Source organism: Bos taurus, chromosome 2 (genome assembly GCF_002263795.3).
Source record: "Bos taurus isolate L1 Dominette 01449 registration number 42190680 breed Hereford chromosome 2, ARS-UCD2.0, whole genome shotgun sequence".
In the NCBI taxonomy this organism is placed as follows: domain Eukaryota; kingdom Metazoa; phylum Chordata; class Mammalia; order Artiodactyla; family Bovidae; genus Bos; species Bos taurus.
This window is the reverse complement of record NC_037329.1, coordinates 126,065,533-126,087,716: the sequence shown is the minus strand read 5'-3', so window position 1 is coordinate 126,087,716 and position 22,184 is coordinate 126,065,533. Positions and strand designations below refer to the sequence as shown.

The window sequence follows — 22,184 nt, the reverse complement described above, 5'->3', positions numbered from 1 at the left end:
TTCCCTGACCAGGGCTTGAACCTGGGCTGCGACAGTGAAAGTGCCGAATCCTAACCACTAGACCATCAGGGAGCTCCCAGTTCTTTCCAGTCTTGAGGGCAACATTCCCTCCTCACTCTCTGACTCATCACTCCAGTCTTCAGTCAGTCCTTGGGTACCAGCCTGGGAAGTAGCAGATCCCGTGAGGACCAGGAAATACCAGCCCTGAGATCCTCTGCAGCCTGGAGAAGGTTGCACCAACATGGCAGTGCCAAGAAAGAGCCCTTGGGAAAAACCACCTGGGACAACCAAGGCCCAGCCTGGACCACGCAGTAGAACAGAAAAGTTAAGGTTACAAATCTAGCCAGACTGTGGGCTTCCCTGGTGCTCTGGTGGTTAAAATCTGCCTGCCAGTGCAGGGGACACCGGTTCCAAGCCTGGTCTGGAAAGATCCTACATGCTGAGGGGCAACTAAGCCCTTGTGCCACAGCTACTGAAGCTCGTAGGCCTAGACTCTATGCTCTGCAACAAGAGAAGCCACCACAGTGAGGAGCCCATGCACAGCAATGACGAGTAGCCCCTGCTCGCCACAACTAGAGAAAGCCGGAGAACAGCAACCAAGACCCAGCACGGGCAAAAATAAAATACATAAATCATTAAAAAAAAAAAAAAAAAAAAGAGTCTAGCCAGAGTCTAGGTTCAGATCCCCACATCACCACTCAGTAGTTAGAAGACCTTGGGTAAGTCAGTCGACCTCCCTGTTTCACAGTTTCTTCCTCCATCACGTGCGGGCAACAACAATGCCAGTCTCATGGGGCTGTTATAAGATCTTAGCCAATGTACATGTGGAACTCAGGGCAGCACACAGCAGTACCACTTATATTTACTGTCTGTATCTTCATTTACATGCACTGAGGGCCTCAAATGTAGACTTTTGGTGTTAGGGCCACATTCAGACACAGAAATGCTGGCTAGAAAAAAATCCCTCACATCTGAGAAACTGATCATCAGACCACAACCCCTGTGGCATGCTATGAGTTTAATAATTTCTTAAAATTATGTTTTGAATTTAATAATTTTAGATAAATTATATTGTGTATTCTGCATGTTAAAAGCATGATCTTGTTAAAAGAAAGAAAGAAAGTGAAGCTGCTCAGTTGTGTTTGACCCTTTGTGACCCCACGAACTGTAGCCTGCCAGGCTTCTCTGTCCATGAGATTTTCCAGGCAAGAACACTGGAGTGTGTTGCCATTTCTTTCTCCAGGGGATCTTCCCAACCCAGGGATCAAACTCAGGTCTCCCGCATTGCAGACAGACTCCTTACTGTCTGAGCACAAAGGAAGTCTATCTTGTTAAAGGTCATCAGTTAATATATGCTGCAATACTTGTAACCCCATTTTGGCAAGTCCTATTGTGTTACTGTTACACGTTCTCTTGACTCACAGGGGCTGTGTCTCTGCAGACTCCTCTCCTGCAGATCCAGAACCATCTCTAGATGCCTGGCCCTGGGCAGCATCTCCCCTTGTTTAGGCCATGTCTGTCCCTCTGTGCTCCTCCTTCAATCATTTTGGTAAAAGTAATGGGAACTTGGGCCTACTCCATCACATCCCTCAAGCCTTTATGCAAATCCCCCTTCTGGTTGTCCAGTCTACCTTGACCCTAGGGGACATAGGGTCAATCCCTGATCCAGGAACTAAGATCCCACGTGCCCAAATTAAGATCCAGCAAAGCCAAATAAATTTTGAGTAGTGGGGATTTTGTGGAATTGCTATAGCTATGACAGATAAGTAGCAAACAACGTGTCATACTTGGAAAAGATCCTCTGAGCCACTTACTAGCTGTGCATCATGAGGAAGTAAGGTTTTGTCTCTGTCACTCAGTTTATTCATGTATATAAAAGGCGGGTGAGGACTGAATATATGCCTTGAAGGTTAGTGCAAATATTAAGTAGCTGATATATTAATACACAAAGCTCAGTTTCTTGCATATTGTTGGTACTCAGTAACTGACTTCACCTCCTTTGCTTTGTTATTTGACATCACAGCCCTGCAAGGCCCTCTTCTTCCATCACGGACTCCACTCCAACCACGCGGCCTCCTTGCTATTTCTCACACAGTGCCAAGCACGCTTCTGTCAGTGCCTTAGTGCTTGCTGTCCCTTCTGCCTGGAATACTCTTCTCTAGCTATCCACTTGGTCCACCCCATCACATCCCTCCACAAAACCCTCCACATCCCATCACTTCTGCAAATCCTCCTCAGTGTGGCCTGCAAATGTGTTAGTCACTCAGTCACGTCTGATTCCTTCCCAGCCCATGGACTTAGCCCGCCAGGCTCCTCTGTCCTTGGAATTCTCCAGGCAAAAATACTGGACTGAGTTGCCATCCTCTTCTCCAGGAAATCTTCCCAACCCAGGGATCGAACCTGGGTCTCCATGGCAGGTGGATTTTTTACTGTCTGAGTCAACGTGACCTACTACATGATAATGCTAACTAATAATGACGTTTCCCCAGCCTGATCACTGCTGCCACTCCCACTCAGGCCCAGCCCTCACTCTGCTGCTTTTTTTTTTTTTTCCATAGCAATTTTCACTCACATATGGTATAATAAACCTACTTACTATATTTGTTGTTTACTACCATTACCTCCTTAGGTTGCAAACTCCAGGAGGGCAAAAGAGGCTGAATGAATGAATGAGCGAATGACATTATTTGCACCTGAGAAAACCAAGTTCCAAGGGGAGACTCACTTGTGGCCACAGAGCTGGGAATAAGGGGAACCAGGTGTGAATTCAAGTCTGTCTGACTCTGAAGTCCAAGTTTTTCCAACTTCTTTGGGCTGTTGGCCACCATGAAGATACGTTGCATGCTAGGCAACCAGGAGAGAGTTACTGGTAAGAAGGTAGAATTTGTGACTGAGTGATTGGCTTTGAAGCTAAATTCTTTTCTTCAGATATTTATTTATTTATTTGACCACTCCAGGTCTTAGTTGCGGGACATGAGATCTTTAATTGTAGCATGTGGGATCTAGTTCCTGGACCAGGGATTAAACCCAGGCTCCCTGCATTGGGAGCTCGAAGTCTTAGCTACTGGACCACCAGGGCAGTCCCTTAAGCTAAATTCTTAATTCACTCAATAAACTTTTAGCACCTACTATGTGCAAGTCCTTGTGCTTCCTGCTGTGGGAGACTGGACAATGAATCTGGTTAACACCCATCGGTGAACCTGAGACTCTCATATCCACTCACAGACCAGAAGTCCTATGGGCACTTCCATCTCCACAGGTACTAATCACAGCCCCAACCTTTCCCTGAACTTGCTACCACTCCACCTTCTCAGGTACAGATTGCTTAGCCTTGCTGGAGACGTTAGGATTTAGTAAGCCAGAGGAGAAAGGCCCAGGGTTTGAATTTTATGAGCCTGGGAAGATTTTGATGCAGGTGGTCCTGTCCACACTTCAGAAAACTCTAGCCTGAATGGGTAAAGGACATTTTTTATTGTTCCCACACCCTCCAGAGTTTTCAGGGAGAACGTTCTGAGCCATGCCCCTCCCCCCACCGCATTCTTGACATGGCACTCAAAGGCCTTCACACCTTCAGGCCCACAAACATTTTTCCCTGCTCTAATTATTTATATATTGTAGTTAATTAATTTATACGTTGGACTGCAGAGGGTTTTTGTGGCTGCACGTAGGCTTTGTCTAGTTGTGGTGAGCCGGGGGCTATTCTCTGTTTGCAGTGCGCGGGCTTCTATTGCGGTGGCTTCTCTTGTTGCCAAAGCATGGGCTCCAGGCACGCGGGCTTCAGTAGCTGTGGCACACGGGCTTAGTTGCTCTGCAGCATGTGGAATCTTCCCAGACCAGGGATCAAAGCCATGTGCCCTCATTGGCAGGTGGATTCTTAACCACTGGACCACCGAGGAGTGTGTGTGTGTTAGTTGCTCAGTCGTGTCCGATTCTTTGCAACTCCAGTGACTGTAGCCTGCCAGGCTCCTCTGTCCATGCAATTCTCCAGGCAAGAATGCTGGAGTGGGTTGCCATGCCCTCCTCCAGGGGATCGTCTTGACTCAGGAATCAAACCTGGGTCTCCTGCATTGGCAGGCAGATTCTTTACCATCTGAGCCACCAGGGAAGTCCCTTCTAATTATCTTTAAGGGGGACTTCCCTGGCGGTCCTGTGGTTAAGATTCCTTGGAAATTTGAAAGTGTAAAGATAATATAGCAAACATCAAAATGTTCACCTTTCTGAATTATTGGGTGTTACAGTTTGTTCCGTTTGCCTTCATTTTTTAAAAGATATATCTGTATTATTTCATCAGATTTTAAAGTCTCTTTGAACCTTCACTGACAAGGTTATAGACAAGGTTATATTATAAGAATGTAATATGGGGGACTTCCCTGGTGGTCCAGTGGCTAAAACTATGCTCCCAGTGCACAGGGCCCAGGTTCCATCCTTGCTCAGGAAACTAGATCCCACATGCCACAATTAAAAGACCCCACATGCCACAACGGGCATAACCAAATAAATGAATAAGTAAAAAAAAAAAAAGAATGTAATGTAGGAGTTCCTGGTGATTAAATCTCAGTGCTTCCAATGCAAAGGGTATGGGTTTGATCCCTGGTAGGGGAACTAAGACCCCACAGGACACTTGGAAAAATAAAACACAATTAATGCACATCAACCTCTACCAATGACAGGAAACTTTATCATGAATGTGATGCACTATTTTGACACTTTAACACACTGCTGTTCACCCACACTTCCTTCCAGCTGCGGTCAAACACTTGAGAGAATTATCTGTACTGCCTGTATCATTTCTCTTCTCTCTGACTCTCAAATCTGATCCAATTAGATTTTAACCTCTACATACTCACCTAAAGCCACTCTTGTCAATGTCACTAATGACCACTGTGGGACAAGAAAAATCTCTTCTTCTGTCCCCAGATCTCTTCCTATACCCATGCAGCTGGGGCTGCATAAATTAGACTGTCCAAAGACAGACTAACAAGAGAAAAGCAAATAGAAGTTCATAAACATGTGCAGCATATACCCAGAGATGAATAACTCAAAGATTTAGTTAGAGCTTGGGCTGATATAACATCTTAGCAAAAGAATGAAATTTTTAGAGATATGACAAGAGAAAGAAAAAGATCTGACTCTAGGGGCAGGTAAAGAATCTGCCTGCAATGCGGGAAACTGGGGTTCGATCTCTGGGTTGGGAAGATCCCCTGGAGAAGGGAAAGGCTACCCACTGCAGTATTCTGGCCTGGAGAATTCCATGGACTGTATAGTCCATGGGGTCGCAAAGAGTCGGACACAACTGAGCAACTTTCACTTTCACTAGGGGCAGCAAATTGTGGAAAGGCAAATCAAAGAAAATGATGGTAGATAAAGGATAGTCAGTAAAACTTGTTTCTGATGATTTTCTGTCCCTCCTGGTAGAGACAGGAGTTGGGACAACTTTATGAATGTGTGTCCTGCTTTTATGCAAATGAGGGTATAGGGCAGAGAGCCTTTCTTCTATCTGCTTCTTCTCAATTGCCTTTAGCTCAAAACAATCCTTGTGCCAAAGTGGCATATTTGAGGATGGCACATTCTGCCACCCAGCACCTCCATGATGCTTGATCAAATGGTCATTTCTCAATCCTCATCTTTCTTTCCCTATCGGCAGCCTTCAACACATTTGATCACTTGATCCTTCTTGGAACGCTTTCTTCAACTAGCTGGCTCTCTCTCCTCAACTGGCTGGCTCCCTCTCCTGGCTTTTCTCCTGGTTTTCCTCCCGCCTCTCTGGCTGTTCCTTCTCAGTTTCCTGTTGCTGAATTCTCCCCCTTCTCCCTTTCCTCCTCCTCAGCTGCAAACTCTGAATGCTGGGGCGCCAGGGTTCAGTTCTCACATTTTCACTGCTCTATATCTATATTCATTTCTTGGATGATCTCATCCTTTCTTGTGGTTTCAAATAAAATCTATATGCAGATGGGGCATAGATTTTTATCTCCTCTGCTCAAAACTCCAGACTATTATGTCCAACTGAACGCTCAACGTGTCCACCTGGTTGTCCAGTAGAAATCTCAAACTCAGCATGTCCAAAACGAAACTCCAGGCCTTCCCACCCCCTCCTCAAACCTGCTTCTCCTATTGTCTTCTCCATTCAGGAAACAATCGCTCTGTCTTCCCATTTACGTAGGCCAAAAACCTGAGTCATCCTTGACTCCTTTCCCTCTGTCATGTCAATCCTCATCAAATACCATCAACTTGATCTTCAAAATATATCCAAAATCCAATCACTTCTTACCACCACCCACTGCTACCACTCCAATGCAAGCTACCACCCGAACCTCTGAGCAATCTCACCTCAACAAAGAGGGATCCCTCTTAAGCCCAAGTCAGATATTGTCACCCCCTGCTCAGACCCCTCCAAGGTCCTCATGACGGATAAGGCCCCACCCAATCTAGCCTCCATCTCTCTCTGGGCTCATTTCTTTTATTCTCATTTCTTTATTCCCTCTGCTTTAGTGACCCTGGCTTCCTTGCTATTTATTTTTCAAACACTCCAGGTTTACCACTCCCCAGAGCCTGTGATCTTGTTGTCAAGGCTGAAATGCGGGTACCCCCAGATACAGGCATGGTTTCCTCTTTCACTTCCTTAGAGTCTTTGCTCAGATGTTATCTCTCAGTGAGGCCATCCATGACCCCCACACTCCCTCTTTGAAGGGTAATACTCCCTTTTCCCTTCCCTTCTTTGTTTTTCTCCACAGCTCGTTCACTGTCTAACTTACTTACCTTCCCTAGAATGGAGCTGCATGAGGAGGGGGAATTCGAGGCAGAGAGTATAATGGTTGGTAGGACAGACTTGAAGCCAGGCTTCCAGGATGTGGTTGCTGTCTCTACCACTGTCCAAGTGTGGTACCCAAGACAAGTTACTGAACTCCATTGCCGCTTGGTGTCGTCATCAGTATGTTGGGGTTCATAACAGAGCCTGTGTCACAACATTTATAGGATAGTAAATGCTGGGCTTCCCACGCGGTGCTAATGGTAAAGAACACGTCTGCCAATGCAGGTAGATGTAAGAGACACAGGTCCTATCCCTGGATCAGGAAGATTCCCTGGAGGAGAAAATGGCAACCCAGTATTCTTGCCTGGAAAATTCCATGGACAGAGGAGCTCGCTACAATCCATGGGGTCGCAAAGAGCCGGACACAACTGAGCACACACACACACACACACACCACATACACCCCTCTTCACCTTTACTTTTTCATTCAGTATTGCATTTTTAACATCTAGCCATATTGATATATAGAAATTTCATTCTTTCCTTTTAGCTGCTATGTAGTAAATATTCCACCATATTTGTAACCTGTATATAATTTGTATGTCTGTCCCCCTGTTGATAGACATTCAAGTTGTTTCAGTTTTATGTTATTGTGGACAATTTGTATCAAAGCCTTTATAAATATCTCTTGGTGTCCAAATGGAATTCTGGATTCCAGGGTTTGTATATTTTCTGCTTTCCTAGACTACATTGCTTCCTACAATACCTTTGACCCTTCCACCTGCAAATATGAGAGAATTATTTTTCCCATATCCTCCTCAATACTTCTTTGAGTCAGACTTTTTATTCTTTGTTAATTTCATGAGTAGGAATAATATCTCATCATTCAAAAAAAATGTTTATTTATCTGACTGTGCCAGGTCTTAGGTGTGGCACACAGCATCCTCAGTCTTCCCTGCCACATACACAGTCTTTAGTTACAGCCTGCATGGGCTTTAGTTGTGGCATACAAACTCTCTGGGTTTCCCTGGTGGCTCAGTGGTAAAGAATCCCCTTTCCAATGCAGGAGACATAAGTTCGGCCCCTGGGTCAGAAAGATCCCCTGGAGAAAAAAAATGACAACCCACTCAAATATTCCTGCCTGGAAAATCCCATGGACAGAGAAGCCTGCAGGGCTACAGTCCATGGGGTTGCAAAAGAGTTGAACACGACTTAGCAACTAAACAACAACTTAGCAACTAAACAACAGCAACAACAATACGAACTCTTAGTTGTGACATGTGGGATCTAGTTCCCTGACCAGGGAGCAAATGTGGGCTCCCTGCATTGGTAGCAGAGTCTTAGCCACTGGACCACCAAGGAAGTCCCAGTATCTCATCATTTTTTTAAATAAACGTTTTACTTTGGAATACCTTTGTTGTTGTCGTTTAGTCGCTAAGTCCTGTCTGCTGGTACGGAGAAGGCAATGGCACCCCACTCCAGTACTCTTGCCTGGAAAATCCCATGGACTTTTTTGCAACTCTATGGACTTAGCCTGCCAGGCTCCTCTAACCATGAGATTTCCCACACAAGAATACTGGAGTGAGTTGCCATTTCTTTCTACAGGTAATCTTCCCAACCCGGGGGTCGAAACAACATCTCCTGCGTTGCAGGTGGATTCTTTACCACTGAGCCACCAGTATCTTTAGATCTATAGAAAAGTTACAAAGATAGTCAAGAGAGTTCCCAAATACCCTTCAGTCAATCTCCCCTAATATTAGCATTTTACATTACCATGGCAGATTTGTCAAATCTAAGAAGTCAACACTGGCTTATTACTGTTAACTAAAATCCAGACTTTATTCAGATTTCAGTAATGTCCTTTTTCTGTTCCAGGATCCCACCCAGAATACTACATTGTCCTGTTTCTTTAGTTTCTTCTGGTCTGTGACCATTTCTCAGTCTTTCCTTATTCCTATAACCTTGATAGTCCTGAGGAATACTGGTCAGGTATTTTGCAGAAGAAAGTGCAAGTGTTACTTGCTCAGCCAGGTCCAACTCTCAGGGATCCCATGGACTATAGCTTGCCCACCTCCTCTGTCCGTGGAATTCTCCAGGCAAGAATCCTGAAGTGGGTTGCCTTTCCCTTCTCCAGGGGACCTTCCCAACCCAGGGATTGAACGCGTGTCTCCTGCATTGCAGGCAGATTCTTTACCTGCACAAACCACAAACCTAATCCATTTTGCAGAATGTCCTTCAATTGGAGCTTATCTGATGTTTTATTCATGGCTTTCCAGAGGTCATAGATTTGGGGGAAGAGATGAACTACCTTTCTCATCACACCCTACTGGAGGTCACATGCTACCCACATGCCTGATTACTGGTGATGTTATTACCTTTCTTGACTTGCTTAAGGTGGTGTTCCCATGTTTCTTTCACTGTAAAGTTACTATTTCCCTCTTTCCATACTCTATGGTATCTACTCACTTTAATTTGCACTTCCCTCTGCAATCAGGAGTTCTTGTGGGAATTGCCACTTTGTCCTTTGCTTATGTTTCAACTTGTTTGCTTGTTTCTGGTTCTTACTGACTTTAAGGTGTTATTTATATATAAATTGCAATTATCTTCTCCCAGGGAGTCCTTTAGTATTTTAACTTTGTTCATAATGTCTTTTGCCATTTATGTTTTTAATCTTAATTTAATAATATATGCAAATGCTTTCCTTTATTCTTCGTATGTTCTGAACTACCTTTGAACACCCATCCATGACTCACCAATCCCTTAGCAATCTTTGGTTTTCTTGATTTGATTGATGTTGCCCCTTTGCCTCAAATGTCCTTTCTCCTTCCTACTGCCAAGCAAGCTCTTACTTATCTTCAATGCCATAAACCAAATAAAACCTCTATGGGAAGCCCCTCCCAATTCCCCCAGGTAGAATTAGTTGCTCTCTCCACAGTCCTCTCACAATGTGTCCATATCTTTACTAAAGTACATATCTCGGGGGTCCCCCGGTGGTCCAATGGCTAAGACTCCAGGCTCTTGGTGCAGAGGGCTGGGGTTTGATCCCTAGTCAGAAAACTAGATGTCATGTGCTGTAACTAAAGATCCCTCACGCTGCAACTAAGAGTTGGTGCAGCCAAATAAAAAATGAATAAGTAAATAAATAAAATACAAATTATATTGTTTTATTGCTCTTTGCTTAATTGTATGTCTTCTCTCACACTAAATTATTACATGAGGAGTGGAACCCCATGTAGTTCACCTTTCTTTTTTTTTATTGTGTTGAAATATATGCAACATTTACCACCTTAGCCATCTTTAAGTGGACAGTTCATGGTATTAAAAACACATTGTTGGGACTTCGCTGGTGGTCCAGTGGTTAAGAAAATGCCTGACAACGCAGGGAACACTGGCTCAATCTCTGGTTGTGAAACCATTTACCTCAGATTGGGACTTGAACCCATGACCTGGGATTAGAACCCAGCCAAACCCAGCTTGGGACTTGAACCCAGTCAAAACCCTGCTTGGGACTTAAACCCAGGTGACTGGAACTCAAACCCAGCCAAAACTCTACCTGGGACTTGAACCCACATGGTTGGGACTCGAACCCAGGCCAAACCCACGGTACCTGGTTTCAGGGCTCAGGTTCTTGATGTCTCATCACAGAAAGAATTCAGTGAGAGACAGAGTGATAGGTAAGAAGTGGATTTATTCAGATTCAGAGAGAAGCACACTTCACAGACAATATGTGGGCCATCACAGAGGGTGAGTGCCGCCTAGAAATGTGGAGTGGTTAGTTTTTATAGGCTGGGCAATTTCATATGCAAATGAGTGGGAGGACTATCTCTGGTATTCTTGTCTGAAGAATCCCATGGACAGAGGAGCCTGGCGTGTATAGGGTTGCACAGAGTTGGACATCACTAAAGTGACTTTAGTCATGTCCAAGGAGCCGTGGCTGCGTGGGCGCAGGAGGGCCTAGAGGAGCTATCCCACACTGAAGGTCAGGAGGGTGGTGGTGAGGAGATACCCCTCGTCCAAGGTAAGGAGCAGTGGCTGCGCTTTGCTGGAGCAGCCATGAAGAGATACCCCACGCCCAAGGTAAGAGAAACCCAAGTAAGACGGTAGGTGTTACAAGAGGGCATCAGAGGGCAGACACACTGAAACCATACTCACAGAAAACTAGCCAATCTAATCACACTAGGACCACAGCCTTGTCTAACTCAATGAAACTAAGCCATGCCTGTGGGGCAACCCAAGATGGGCGGGTCATGGTGGAGAGATCTGACAGAATGTGGTCCACTGGAGAAGGGAATGGCAAAACACTTCAGTATTCTTGCCTTGAGAACCCCATGAACAGTATGAAAAGGCAAAATGATAGGATACTGAAAGAGGAACTCCCCAGGTCAGTAGATGCCCAATATGCTACTGGAGATCAGTGGAGAAATAACTCCAGAAAGAATGAAGGGATGGAGCCAAAGCAAAAAGAATACCCAGCTGTGGATGTGACTGGTGATAGAAGCAAGGTCCGATGCTGTAAAGAGCAATATTGCATAGGAACCTGGAATGTCAGGTCCGTGAATCAAGGCAAATTGGAAGTGGTCAAACAAGAGATGGCAAGAGTGAATGTCGACATTCTAGGAATCAGCAAACTAAAATGGACTGGAATGGGTGAATTTAACTCAGATGACCATTATATCTACTACTGTGGTCAGGAATCCCTCAGAAGAAATGGAGTAGCCATCATGGTCAACAAAAGAGTCTGAAATGCAGTACTTGGATGCAATCTCAAAAACGACAGAATGATCTCTGTTCATTTCCAAGGCAAACCATTCAATATCACAGTAATCCAAGTCTATGCCCCAACCAGAAATGCTGAAGAAGCTGAAGTTGAACGGTTCTATGAAGACCTACAAGACATTTTAGAACTAACACCCAAAAAAGATGTCCTTTTCATTATAGGGGACTGGAATGCAAAAGTAGAAAGTCAAGAAACACCTGGAGTAACAGGCAAATTTGGCCTTGGAATACGGAATGAAGCAGGGCAAAGACTAATAGAGTTTTGCCAAGAAAATGCACTGGTCATAACAAACACCCTCTTCCAACAACACAAGAGAAGACTCTACACATGGACATCACCAGATGGTCAACACCGAAATCAGATTGATTATATTCTTTGCAGCCAAAGATGGAGAAGCTCTATACAGTCAACAAAAACAAGACCAGGAGCTGACTGTGGCTCAGATCATGAACTCCTTATTGCCAAATTCAGACTTAAATTGAAGAAAGTAGGGAAAACCACTAGACCATTGAGGTATGACCTAAATCAAATCCCTTATGATTATACAGTGGAAGTGAGAAATAGATTTAAGGGCCTAGATCTGATAGATAGAGTGCCTGATGAGCTATGGAATGAGGTTCGTGACATTGTACAGGAGACAGGGATCAAGACCATCCCCATGGAAAAGAAATGCAAAAAAGCAAAATGGCTGTCTGGGGAGGTCTTACAAATAGCTGTGAAAAGAAGAGAAGTGAAAAGCAAAGGAGAAAAGGAAAGATATAAGCATCTGAATGCAGAGTTCCAAAGAATAGCAAGAAGAGATAAGAAAGCCTTCTTCAGCGATCAATGCAAAGAAATAGAGGAAAACAACAGAACGGGAAAGACTAGAGATCTCTTCAAGAAAATTAGAGATACCAAGGGAACATTTCATGCAAAGATGGAATCAATAAAGCACAGAAATGGTATGGACCTAACAGAAGCAGAAGATATTAAGAAGAGGTGGCAAGAATACACAGAAGAACTGTACAAAAAAGATCTTCATGACCCAGATAATCACGATGGTGTGATCACTCACCTAGAGCCAGACATCCTGGAATGTGAAGTCAAGTGGGCCTTAGAAAGCATCATTATGAACAAAGCTAGTGGAGATGATGGAATTCCAGTTGAGCTATTTCAGATCCTGAAAGATGATGCTGTGAAAGTGCTGCACTCAATATGCCAGCAAATTTGGAAAACTCAGCAGTGGCCACAGGACTGGAAAAGGTCAGTTTTCATTCCAATCCCAAAGAAAGGCAATGCCAAAGAATGCTCAAACTACCGCACAATTGCACTCATCTCACACGCTAGTAAAGTAATGCTCAAAATTCTCCAAGCCAGGCTTCAGCAATATGTGAACAGTGAACTTCCTGATGTTCAAGCTGGTTTTAGAAAAGGCAGAGGAACCAGAGATCAAATTGCCAACATCCGCTGGATCATGGAAAAAGCAAGAGAGTTCCAGAAAAACATCTATTTCTGCTTTATTGACTATGCCAAAGCCTTTGACTGTGTGGATCACAATAAACTGTGGGAAATTCTGAAAGAGATGGGAATACCAGACCACCTGACCTGCCTCTTGAGAAATCTGTGAGCAGGTCAGGAAGCAACAGTTAGAGCTGGACATGGAACAACAGACTGGTTCCAAATAGGAAAAGAAGTACATCAAGGCTGTATATTGTCACCCTGCTTACTTAACTTATATGCAGAGTACATCATGAGAAACGCTGGGCTGGAAGAAGCACAAGCTGGAATCAAGATTGCCGGGAGAAATATCAATAACCTCAGATATGCAGATGACACCACCCTTATGGCAGAAAGTGAAGAGGAACTAAGAAGCCTCTTGATGAAAGTGAAAGTGGAGAGTGAAAAAGTTGGCTTAAAGCTCAACATTCAGAAAACGAAGATCATGGCATCTGGTCCCCTCACTTCATGGGAAATAGTTGGGAAACAGTGGAAACAGTGTCAGACTTTATTTTTTGGGGCTCCAAAATCACTGCAGATGATGACTGCAACCATGAAATTAAAAGACGCTTACTCCTTGGAAGGAAAGTTATGACCAACCTAGATAGCATATTCAAAAGCAGAGACATTACTTTGCTAACAAAGGTCTGTCTAGTCAAGGCTATGTTTTTTCCTGTGGTCACGTATGGATGTGAGAGTTGGACTGTGAAGAAGGCTGAGCGCCGAAGAATTGATGCTTTTGAACTGTGGTGTTGGGGAAGACTCTTGAGAGTCCCTTGGACTGCAAGGAGATCCAACCAGTCCATTCTGAAGGAGATCAGCCCTGGGATTTCTTTGGAAGGAATGATGGTAAAGCTGAAAGTCCAGTAGTTTGGCCACCTCATGTGAAGAGTTGACTCATTGGAAAAGACTCTGATGCTGGGAGGGATTGGGGGCAGGAGGAGAAGGGGACGACAGAGGATGAGATGGCTGGATGGCATCACTGACTCGATGGACGTGAGTCTGGGTGAACTCCAGGAGTTGGTGATGGACAGGGAGGCCTGGCGTGCTGCTATTCATGGGGTCGCAAAGAGTCGGACACGACTGAGCAACTGAACTGAACCGAAAGTGACTTAACAGGCAGGCATGGGAGGACTCTTCCAACTATTTTTGGGAAGGGGTGGAGATTCCCAGGATTTGGGCCACTACCCACTCCTTGGTCTTTTATCAGTGCCTTGGAAATGTCAAGGCACCTCTGGGTGTGTCATTTCACTTGCTGACTGAGGATCAAGGTCTAGTCTTGTCTGCCATCTTGGTCCCACTTGATTCTAATCAGTTTATGTTGTGTCCTTGGGCTATGTCATTCTTTCAAAAGTTATGCCCTGCCCCTTTCCCTCCTGTTACAGTTGGGGAACTAAGATCCCACTTGCTGCAGAGCAACAAGGCATAACTACTGAGCCCGCACTCCACAACTAGAGAATCCATGCTCCGCCACAAAGGATCCTACATGATGCAACAAAGATACGGCCTACTGACCGCAACTAACCCCCAACACAGCCAAATAAATACATAAAACACGTTGTTGTGCAGCCATCACCACCGTCCACCCCTATAACTCTTTTCTTCCTGTAAATCTGAAACTCTATATCTATTAAACAATAATTCCTCCTTCTGCCCTCCCCTCAGTTCAGTTCAGTTCAGTTCAGTCGCTCAGTCATGTCCGACTCTTTGTGACCCCATGAATCGCAGCACGCCAGGTCTCCCTGTCCATCACCAACTGCTGGAGTTTACCCAAACTCACATCCACCGAATCGATGATGCCATCCAGCCATCTCATCCTCTGTCATCCCCTTCTCCTCCTGCCCCCAGTCCCTCCCAGCATCAGGGTCTTCTCCAACGTCCCCCAGCAACTCCCCATTCTACTTTCTGCCTTTAAAGTACCTCATACATATCATGGATATGTATGTAATCATACATATCATGGATATGTATGTAATCATACATATCATGGATATGTATGTAATCATACATATCATGTATTTTTTGTCCTTTTGTGACTAGCTTGTTTTGCTTAGTATTACATCTTCAAAGTTCATTCATGTTGCAGCATGGGTCAGAATTTTTTTAAGGCCAAATATGATTCCATTGTATGAATATACTGCGTTTTGATAATGCATTTAAGTGCCGGTCAGTTGGGTTGCTCCCATGCTTTTGCTGTTGTGAATCATGCTGTTGTGAACATGGGTGTGCACAGGAGGGTGTCTTCGAGATCCTATGCCAAGAAGTGGAATTGCTGGGCCTTCGGGTAATTCTATGTCTTTTTGAGGAAGCTCCATACTGTTTTTCACAGCTTCGGCATCATTTTACATTCCCACCAACAGTGCACAAGGGTCCCGATTTCTCCATATTCTTGCCAACACTTGTTTTCTGTGTTTTTTAACTTTTTAATAGAATTAATTATATCTCTGCTGTACAGCAAAGTTGTTTTCTGTGTTTTTGATAATAAGCATCCTAATGGGCATGAGGTGGCTGACTACTTCATCTTTGTAAATGAACACTGGGCATGATGCAATCAGTGTTTATTGAGTGAACAAATGAGGCTACAGTCTTGTTAGAGGAAACACTGAAACCACTTGGCCTGGTCAGGCAAAATATAGCTACTTGTATGAATTACCTTAGAACAAGAGGTCCTGTTTAAAAATGTGGGACTAACAAGCTACCACCAACCAGAAGAATTCAGGAAAGGTCGAAAGGAGACAGTACACGCCCGTCCATGTGTGCCACTAAGAAGGACCCTGAGTCAAACGAACTAATCCCATCACCATAAAATCAGAGGCCGAGAGCCACGTGGCAGAGCAGCTCTTTCGGGTTCCTTTACCCTGCTGCTCTCCACCTGGGCACCTTTCCCTAGTAGCTCAGCTGATAAAGAATCTGCCTGTGATGCAGGAGACCCCAGTTTGATTTCCGGGACAGGAAGATCCCCTGGAGAAGGAACAGGCTATCCACTCCAGTATTCTTGGGCTTCTCTGATGGCTCAGGTGGTAAAGAATCTGCCTGCAATGCTGGAGACCATCCCCAGAGAAGGGAACAGCTACTCACTCCAGTAGAATTGCCTGGAGAATTCCTTGGACAGAGGAGCCTGGCAGGCTATAGTCCACAGGGTTGCAAAGAATCGGACACAACTGAGTGACTTTCACTTCACTACCCTGCTGCTCTCCACCTGGGCACCTTTCCCAGTACAAGCCTCTGGCTTTGTCAGCATGTGTATTTCCTTGAACAAGTCATTTCCAAGTGTTAGACAAGAGCCCACTCTCGGGCCCTGGAAGCAGTCCCCGGAAGCGGTCCCCCTTCCTGCAGCAGTCTGAATCAGTGGTCTTCAGACTTTTTGCTCTCGTGCCAACTTAAAGTATTTTTTTTAAACTGCATTTGTGAGGATTCCAACAGGAAACAAATAACACACTCAAATTAAGATAATTCAAGCAGGTCATATGTACAAAGGAGCTAATTTAGAAGGTGCGGTCAAGGGGTAGGGAAATCACCAGGGATTATGCAGGAACCTGGGAAGAGCAGCAGCTAGGGTGTTACCACCTAAGGTCTAAAGGGCAATTTTTCTGCCTTAAGAGGAGCAGTGACTTTCCATCCAGGGTCAGGGCCAGAATGACTAGATGTCCAGAGGCGAGAACAAAGGGGATAAAGATCCTAATCTCACTCCTCCCTCCATTCTGTCTCCTGCCAGGGCTTCCCAGTGACCAAATCCAAGTTGAGGCTAGAGGCACAGAGCCCTTGATGTCCTCCAACCAAGTCAGCCAACCAGGGGAGAGAAGACGGGAGAGATAGGTTGGAGAATGGATCTGCTGGTCCACATGCAGGCTAGGTGGCACATTTTAATATTGTTCACTGAAACATCTTAAATATAAGCCACTGCAAAAGGTATACTTGTTTGGACTTCCCTGGTGGCACAGTGGATAAGAATCCACTTGCCAGTGCAGGGGACATGGGTTTGATCCCTGGTCCAGGAAGATTCCGCAAGCCATGGAGCAACTAAGCCTGTGTGCTACAACTACTGAAGCTCAAGAGCCTAAAGCCTGTGCTCCACAAGAGAAACCACTGCCATGAGAAGCCCAAGTAGCACAACAAGGAGTAGCCCCTGCTTGCTGCAACTAGAGAAAGTCCGCCAAAAGCAACAAAGACCCAGGGTAGCCCAAACTTTAAAAAAAAAAAAAAAAGGATACACTTGCTAAATAAAACTGTTCCATCATCAGCTGAATGTAAGCATCATCAGGGTTTGATACTATCTTTCACTTCAAGAAAATACCAGAACAAGCTCACTTTAACAGGCAGAAATGCTACATCATTATTTTTTTTTCTTCTTGAACTTATAGTTTCATTTTGCTTCCTTTTCCAGAATGTTATCCTAAGGTAATATATTTTATGCTGGAAAGTCTGTTATTGATTACTTTATTCATACTCCGATAGAAATTTATATATATGAATGCAATTTAAGAAATTTTGAAATTTAAATAATTTAAATTTTCCTTTGACTCTAAGTCTCTATGTTTTAAAATTTCTTCTGGATTGAAATATCACTTATTATTGTACTAATACACAATTGATCAAAGCAACATAACATATATCTTTTGAAAAATAATTATTAAACAAAGAGTGAAACAATATTGGAAATATGTCTCTTACTGAAATCGATTTTTTTTCAGTTAGTTTGTGAATTTATGGATGTTACTACTGGAATGAAGCTGGGTTCAGCGTCAATTTTATATCTATTTTTAACTTTTATAAATAGAAGCTCTGAGAAACCGTGTTCAAATAAATAAGTAGATGAAAATGAAGGGAGTTTTGTTATAATAATGTCACGTAACTTTTTTAATTCTTAGAGTTTCAAGCCAAAAAATTACATAGTGATTATTTTGAAAATGATCAAAAGTTATTTTGGGGGGATTTCCCCGGCAGTCCGGTGGTTAAGACTTTGTCTTCCAATTGCAAAGGGCAGGGGTTTGAGCCCTGGTCAGGGAATTAAAGGTCCCACATGCTGTGGGGTGCAACCAGAAATTTCTTTTAAAGTTGTTTTTAATGACAGCAAAATCAGAACCTCTTTCAACTCTATTTTGAGAGCAAAGAACTGGCAATTGCTCCACTTGCAAAATGCTTTATCCAGTCTTCAGAGTTCTTCACCTGTGGTTGGTACCCTGAAGGTATTTACCCCTAGGGTAAGATTGTGGGTAAAACCCAGGGCTTAGAGCCTTTTGTAAAGTTGGAGAGGATGCGTGTGAAAAAGATAGACCTGGACCAAAGAGCATCTTCTCCAGAAGATGTGTCTTAGCAAAGAGCGTGAATAGAGTTTGAGGATCTGGACATCAATTCTTAGAAGTTTCTGTGCCATGCACCTTTGCCCTCCAGGCATTTCCAATTTAGTCAGGGGGAGAAGTTTGCCGACAAAGGTCTGCATAGTCAAAGCTATGGTTTTTCCAGTAGTCATGTATGGACATGAAAGCTGAAACATAAAGAAGGTTGAGGACCAGTGAATTAATGCTTTTAACTTGTGGTGCTGGAGAAGACCCTTGAGAGTCCCTTGGACCACAAGGAGATCAAACCCAGTCAATCCTAAAGGAGATCAACCTTGAACATTCATTGGAAGGACTGATGCTGAAGCTGAAGCTCCAATACTTGGGCCACGTGATGCAAAGAGTGGACTCATTGGAAAAGACTCTGATGCTGGTAAAGATTGAGGGCAAAAGGAAAAGAAGGTGGCAGAGGATGAGATGGTTAGATAGCATCACCGACTCAATGGACCTGAATTTGGGCAAACTCTAGGAGATAGTGAAGGACAGGGAAGTTTGGCATGCTGCAGTCCATGGGTCCAAATTGTGTCCGCAAAGAGTCGGACATGATTTGGTGACTGAACAACAAAAACAGCAAGGGGAGAGGAGTTAGAGAAACGTGCTGAAGGGTCGGTGAGTAGTGATGGAGATGTTCAGGGATTTACTTTTCACTGTGGGGGCCAAAAAAGGCTTTGTGGGTGAAGTGGCATGTCAGCTGCTTTTCAGGTTGGGTAGGATTTTGACAGAAAATATAGGAGAGAGGACATTCAAGGTGGAGTGCACTGAATAAACAAAACCTCAGCGATAAGAAGCCATAAGGCAAAAGAATAAAAATGGAAGACATAGACCATGTGAGCATGTTTGGGAAATAAGGAGAGTGTAGACAGAGGCAAAGAGTGGGAGAAAAGACAGAGACATAAACTCTCAAGGCTAAAATCTTAAGAGCCATCTTATCTAGTCTCCACTGTTATCTCCAGCACTCCACCAAAATCCACTCAGTGCTGTAAAACATCTAGTCCTCAGGAGTTCATTATTCAGAGCTGCGGCTCCCACCTTCTTAGTACTGGGGACCAATTTTGTGGAAGACAATTTTTCCACAGACAGGAATGCAGAGGTGAGAGGGATGGTTTAGGCAGTAATTCAATCATTTTTCTGTGACCCAAGGGCTGGGGACCCCTGCTTTACATAATACCCCATCCATTGGAAATATAAAGCAAGCCACATGTGTAATTTACATTTTTCTGGTAACTACCAAAAGGAGGAAAAAAAAGAAACAGGTGAAATTAAGCATTTTTGTTTTCTTGGAATATTTAAATCCAGATTATTAATTTTTAAACAATTTTGTGTATGTATTTTTATTATTTATTATTTTGGCTGTGCTGGGTCTTTGTTGCTTTGCGCGGGGGTTTCTCTAGTTGCAGCGGACTTTCTCTTGTTGCGGCGAGCAGGGGCTACTCTTCCTTTGGTACTCGGGATTCTCACTGTGGTGCCTTCTCTTGTTACTGACCACCAGGCTCTAGGGGGCTCAGGCTTCAGTAGCTGCAGCACACGGGCTTCAGTAGCTGTGGGTGTGGTCTTAGTTGCTCCTCAGCATGCGTATTTTCCCCAGACCACAATCAAACCTATGTCCCCTGCCCTGGCAAGACAGGATCTTACCCAGGGCACCACCAGGGAAGTTCCCCATTATTAATCTGCATATCATAAAATTAATTAATTTTAAATGTATACGTTTTGTCATATGTACAGGTGAAATTAATTTTAATAGTTTTTTATTTAGCTCAACACATCCAAAATATTATCATTTTAGTTAGAAATCAAAAGAAAAACAGTTACTGAGATATTATACATTCTTTTTCTGTACTAAACCATCCCAGTTCAGATCAGCCACATTTCACTTGCTCAGTGGCCCCACGTGGCTAGTGAGTAAAGCACAAATCTAGGGGGAACCTATTATATCTTGGACCACTTTTGGTAGTTAGACATCTTCCCTTGGATGATAGAATAATGCTGACTTGATTTCTTCTTTAAACACTTGCATCTTCAACTTGTTTGCTATCGACATGTATTAATATAGAATTAGGATAGGAATAACCACCAGGTGCTATGGTTTCTCATGTTAGGGGTGCCTCATCCTGGCCTTGCAGGTCAGAGAAGTTTTCAGGAGGAAGATACACAGGAATGGGTATAATTAATGCTTAAAAGAGATTTTATTATATTCAGCTTGTAATTATTCTCTAAACCATACTTATATGTTTGGTGTACTCCTCTGTATGTGATATATTTCACAATTTAAAAATGTAAGTTTTCTTCCCAGTAGCAATGAGCAATGATCCAGTGTCCAGATTTTGGCTTCTAAAAATCATCTTCAAAAGAAGAAACCAGGGATCTTTGGAGAAGTAGATGATTTTATGGTGGGTAGAGAAAAGAAAAGGCTTCTCTGGTGGCTCAGATGGTAAAGAACCTGCCCGCAGTGCGGGAAAACCAGAGTTCAATCTCTGTGTCGAGAAGATGATCCCCTGGAGAAGGACATGGCAATCCACTCCAGTATTCTTGCCTGGAAAATTCCATGGATAGAGGAGCCTGGCAGGCTAAAGTCCATGGGGTCTCAGGACTGAGTGACTAAAAATTTCCAATTTCCAGAGAATAGACAAGATGAGCTCAGAACGTCTTGCAGTGCCAGAAAGTAAGAAAGGATTAAAAAACCAAAACCCGATAACCTGAAACAGCAAGCGATGGGCAAAGCTGGGACAATTTGAGCTACAGAAGAAATAACGTAGTGTTGGATTATAACCCAAAGTGTCAAATAAATATTACATGAGTCCCTGTTAATAAAAATAAATAACTGAATAAATAAGTAAATAAATGGGGGAGAAGAGACAAATCTTCTTTAAAGAAGAATCCCAAATAGTTTATGTAGATGCTTCCCCCTCCAGGAGGCAGAATTTAATCCCATTCCCTAACCCTTGAGTGTCAGCTGATCTAGTGACTTGCTAAAGAACAGACTGTGGAAAGGTGTGGGGGCAGGGGTGGTGGTTATGGAGTGGGAGTGGTAGAATCAGCAAGTGGTGGAAGGTAACATAACCAGTAATAAGCCCTGTGGGTAGCATGTGACCCATGATAGGGTGTGATGAGAAGGGCTCTTCATCTCTGTGGCTATTTGTTCTCCAGAACCCATAACCTCAGTCTAGTCATGAGGCAAATAGCAAGTAAGTCCAAATTAAGGGACATTCTGCAAAATACCTAACCAGTGTTCCTCAAGGTTTTCAAGGTCATAGGAATAAGGAAAGACTAGTAAGTTGTCGCTGGCCAGAGCAGACTAAGGAGACAGGGGAACTAAATGCAGGGTGGTGTCCTGGCTGGGATTCTGGAACAGAAAAAGAAAATTGGTGAAATCTGATTAAAGTCTGGAGTTTGGGATTTTCCAGGCAAGAATACTGAAGCAGGTTGCCATTTCCTCCTCCATGGGATCTTCCTGACCCAGGGATCGAACCCGAGTCTCCAGTGGCTTCTGCATTGGCAGGCGGATTCTTTATTACCGAGCAACCTGGGAACCCCTCAAAGCTAGGGGATAAAGACATCAAAAAAGAAAGGAAGGAAGAAAGAAAGGTCTTGCCTACTAGAAGCAGAAACCTTGGAGGAGGCTGCATTTCTGGGAGCATGGGGAAGGGGTGAAGTGGAATAGCAGACCCAGTGGAGACTCTTGGTCAGGTCAGGGTTAAGCCTTTGGGACTTTATCTCATGGTAGTGGGGGAACCATTGAAGGTTACTGAGTGTAGCCTGACTTCAAGGGTATGGCTGATTTCAGAATGACTCAGCCAAAGTCATCCTGTTCAGCCTACCCAGGCCCCTTTCTACCCTCCCCTACCCAAGG

General features: G+C 43.9%; 1 non-coding gene across 1 annotated transcript; it reads right to left on the bottom strand.

The window, feature by feature from the left end:
- Positions 1-72, bottom strand: TRNAE-UUC (transfer RNA glutamic acid (anticodon UUC)). Its single transcript has one exon. It is a non-coding gene; the product is annotated as a tRNA-Glu (tRNA).
- Positions 73-22,184: the final 22,112 nt, after the last annotated feature.